Raw genomic sequence first — 5,137 nt, forward strand, 5'->3', positions numbered from 1 at the left:
TTTGCAAATGTACCATTCATTACATACAACAAGTCATCAACACACAACGACAAAAAGGATACATGTTGGATTATAGATATTTCCAACAACACATTCTAGTAAATACTAAAGTTTTCATCACACAACAAATAACAAGCAATGAAATGAACTTCAACTCAACCAATCCTCGGTGTTGGAAACGCTTGTGTTGAGCCATAGGGGCTCTGGGAAGGGCTAGCTATTGTCAATATCGAGAGCAAAGCAGGACTGGTCATCCAGGCTGAAGCGGCATATATCAGGAGTAGGGTAGGGAACCATCGCAATGTCCGAGGTATAGATATAGTTGCTTGTCATAAATTGTAGTAACATTGTGTCAACAGCAGCTGGATCGCCTTTAAATATCATTGGATAGTTTGGTCCAAGGAAGAGCGAGTTTTCTCCAACACTATCAATATTGAACCAGGGAGAAGGTGTTAGCGCTAGCACACTAGTATCCATCCCGAATACCCTGCAATGGGTGTTGCAATAGGTCGGAGAGGGCGACCATGGGAGACAACCCATGCTCCCTCAGTAGTAACAATCTCAGTTCACTGTATACAGACAAGAAGAGGTGATCCATCGGAATTAGTTGCCAGGCGCCACTGAGTATATAAGTTCTGCTCGTCCTCATGCTCATGATCATCACCATCGTCATCTCCCCCTTGGTTATAGAATTTTTCAAGTATAGGTGGTGGAATGTTCACAGGACCTAGGAAACACAAGAAGGTTAATTAGTAAAGGGAAACTTGCTAACCCGCATGCATGTGGATGAAACTATTATAATTACAGTGGAAGACAAACGTACCGAAACTATGAGGATCCCATGCAAAAACAGTGCCACGAGTGGTGGAAGCAAACACAAGATCCTCGTATTCGATTGCATCACAGTACTCATCATCCGTGTACAGAAACTGATTTCTGAGCAATATCCATGGACGAACTGTGGAATCAGTAACGATGGCAATAAGCTTGTCGAAGATAGCAACAACTTCATAGTTCTTGTAATTCCATGAGCGGTTCGGAACTCGACAAATTGCTATCTTCCGTAGACGACAACCACCACGATCGTATTTGAACGTACGTAGATCATCTCTACGCTCAACCTCAGGGCACTCTGAGATTTTTGGAAGTGGAATCCACTGACGAGTGTACACATTCACAAGTTCCCACTCGCAATTGTACCCAATATAAACAACCCAATCTCCATTTGCGCCAGCCTAGGCCTTACCCTTAAGCGATGGCATCTTGACATCACACGTATCATTATCAAGCGGCATCAACTTGCACAAGGCGAGGCCTCCGTCGTCCGCGCCCATGCGAAGAGGCTTATAGCGAAGAAGATAACGGAGATCAAACCGTTCCTAGACTCTTGGGTTCCTTGTAATGATGTTATTAGTTGAGTCGAGCATGGTCTTGAACGAACCTTCCATGCTAGTCAAGGTGATGACGTCGCACTGATCAATGATTTCCTCCACCTCATCATATTTCAGATCGGGGCAAGAATAATGGGGTCGTTTCTGGCTTGTTCCCTCCATGGAGAAGACGATCGAACAATGGCAGAAGGAAGGGTGAAAGCAAATGGGGGAGGGAGGAAGAGCGTGTGACAACAATTCCAAATCGAGAGGGAAAGGCGAAGAGTCGGTGGATAGTTGCTAGTTTGCCACGATACACGAAGAGGCGCCCCGGCCTACACGTCCATTCGGAAATAATAGAAAAGGACTCATAGTCAACTCACTGACATGTTGGAACGGGACTACATGTCAACGAAACATGGTGTGTAATTTCTCGTGCAAAATGCGATCTGGCCGCGTTGGTCCGAAGTATCGCGTTATTTCTCGACTTTATTTTTTTAATGGCGTGTCGTTCATTTTGGAAGCACGACTAACTAGTACTGTATGCAAAGAAAATATAAACTACTCTACCACTACTCCACCTCTAGTACTAGTAGTATAAAAAAGATATATAGGCTGGAGCTTCACTGCTTTCTTGCTAAGGGTTGCCCACTTGCTTCTCACACTATCACCCTCTCTCTAGATCTAAAAATGACGGCCTCTCTCTCCCTCCTCACCGGTGGTCACAGGTCCTTCGGGGAAGAAAAGGACGTGCAGCGTTGACGCACTCGTCATCGGCGAGCGAGGTCATGCACTGACGACAAGGCCGTACTCTCAGACCTAGCGCCCGCGCGGGATGGCCTCCGTCCCCAAGATCGCTGCCGTAGTGTGTGCGGAGGACGACAACCACGAGAGAAGCCACTTCCCGCCGACCCTCAGGTATGCTATCTCCTTTTGAACCATAACCTTCTTCTATTGCCCCACCTGCCACGTCGCTGCATGTGGATCTTTTTCTACTCCACCATCTTCCCAATTTGTTATCCTCTCCTCTGCTGGTCACGCAGACGAATACCTTAATTTGCACTATTAAAGGAAACCTTACTTCATGCCAACTAATCCATGTCTGGGTTGAATAAGGAAAGGAAGGGAGACTGTACTGTCCAAGAGAGTAGGCATCGAACCCGCATCTAGGTTGAAAAGGGGAAAATCAGTAGCTAAAGATCGAGTCTCGTGTCTCTTGGTTGAAGAAGGGAAGAAATGCATGACAACGCAATAGAGAATGACCAGGTCGATCGGTTTGTTGTCCTCACATAGGAAAAAGGTGGCACAATAGAACAAAAAGAGGACGAAATCCACATATGCTGCCTGGATATTTTTTGCTCTAGGCAACCGTACCTCCCTCACTACTCTATGTGTCTTTGGAGGTACATCGTACTGGTGCGCCCACTGTCCGAATGGGCCTCCATGCTCTTATTGCCACTTTTTGCTGTTAGTATAACACCAGCAGTCAAGTCAAGCAATGCTACTACTAAAGTGATGCCACATTTAACCAATGCAGCACTCAGTCTAATACCACTGATAAATTTAAGCAATGCCATTTAATATCACTGGATTATTTCAGGGTTAGCTGTTGATAGTGGATGTATTAAATATTTTTCATCTAATGCATTCTAATTTTGTTGCACAGCCAACATACCAATGATGAATCTTGTTAATACCTTCAGATTTTTGCACTGTTAATGCTTATAGATTACATACCTCACTTTCATGAGATAAGTCAATTTTTTGTACAGTGTCAAGAGGAAAGGTCAAGAGTGGACACGTCCTCCTCCGGCTGTTCTCCTGATTGGTTTGATCAAGTTTTTATGTTTGACCGATTATCAAGATTGGGATAGCAACTTTTAGGTCCCCTCGAGTTCGAAATGATATTTACCTTGAAGGTATATGGTTTGCAATTTTTTTATACTGTCATTAGTTAATAATGCTAGTTACCTTCAGACTTTTGTCTTTGGTTTAATGCTCATGCACAACTAGTATACCAATGCTGAAACTTGTTACCTTTACATTTTGTATTGTTAATTCTTATAGAAATCTTCCAGTGCTAGAGTTTATTGAAATCTGTACAGTAAAACCATTATACTGTACCCTGTAATAAAATAACTACTCTACTATTGCACTAGCCACTGGATTAGTGTATATTTGTACTATTCGAATGGTGTTGCATTAGCGTATGGACATAAATAAAGTGTGGCAAGCTTTCCCAGATATGTGCTCAAGAAAACTACTACCTATTTTTTTCTAAATACTAGACGTTTGGGTACTTTAAATTGAACTGCGAAAACATCTTATATTAAGGAACAAAGGGTGTAGAGTTCACTCAAATTATCCCAGTAAAGCTAGTCACACCTTTGTTAAAATTAATGTTCATTATGTTATCAGAGGAGGTCTGTATGTTTGTCTCTAATGCCTGTCGACTACATACCTGACATCATGATGTAATGTAAGTCATTTCCTTTTGTACAGTGTCACTGAATTGTCTAGGCGTTGATGGCATTTTATTGTAGTTGAACTGCACAAAATATGCTTAAAAGAAGAGGAAAGGTCAGGAATCGGTCATTTTTTCAGAAAGAACTATATATGCCTTCCTGACATCAGCCGTTGTTGCCTTATTTATTCCTTCAAACATGTGGTTAGAAACAGTTTTGCCATCTTTTCCCATTAAGAAATTGGAATGCTTATATTTGTGAGTCTATGCTTCAACTAGTGCCACTTTTCTAGTAATCACACTTTCAATATCTATGCAAATAGGGATGCTCAATTTTAGTGGAACGGCACAAAAATCCAAATGGTTCAACATTAGGAGCATGTTTTCTTCCAAACCTTTATATCCAATTGTGGCACTATGAGCTGTTCATTACGAAGGTAGATGGTTTGCTACTATCTTGCTACTCTTTTTGCACTGTCATTAGATAGTAATACTAGTGGTTTGGATGTGAATTTATTGGCAGTGTGGACCTACACTGGAGGTGCAGGACATGATTCAATGATTGGATGCTCAATTTCGGTTGTATCGATTTCACCTCTTCCATCACTACGAACATGGATATCCTTGGTCTGATGAAGAATAGGCGCTATATTTCCGCTCTGAACCAGCAAATCAATTCAGTATGAAATTGTCCAGGGCAAAACATGACTGTATCAAATTGTCCAGTGCAAAACATGACAGATGCTAAGCGGAAGAGACGTGTTTAAACCGAAAATACAAGGTGGGTATATGTTTACTAGTTGCTTGATATTTGTGCAGACAGAGATGTCTGCCCATTGCTATTTGGCAAACAAATAAAGTGACCGTAATTCTTGTTGGACTACACAAGAGAATAGTATAGTCACTGCATACAGTGCCAATTGAAAATAGACACTGAAAGATTGGATAGTCACTTCATGGACTGCAGAAAAGTAGTACTGTACTATTTATTGGCCAACACTAGGTGCTTCATTGCTTTGGTTTGATTATACAATGGGCATCATTTTTCCTAAGTTAAAGTTTGTATTCCAAAATAGTCTCGCTGTGTGGTCGAGAGAAGACCAAATCATATTCCAGTGGATGTTCCTCCATCATGTGTGGTTCATTCTCATGGTTCCAGCTGTTGGTGAAACCACTTTCGTTTGCAAGAGGAATTATAGACTTCACAAACAAATTTGTCAATACTAAATGTTGGCCAAGAGAAGCATCCATGTTAGTAGGAAGAACCAATGTTAGATCTTTGGTTTTGGAGCTACATATTTGT

The sequence above is a fragment of the Triticum dicoccoides genome, chromosome 6B (genome assembly GCF_002162155.2).
Source record: "Triticum dicoccoides isolate Atlit2015 ecotype Zavitan chromosome 6B, WEW_v2.0, whole genome shotgun sequence".
NCBI classification, from domain to species: Eukaryota; Viridiplantae; Streptophyta; class Magnoliopsida; order Poales; family Poaceae; genus Triticum; species Triticum dicoccoides.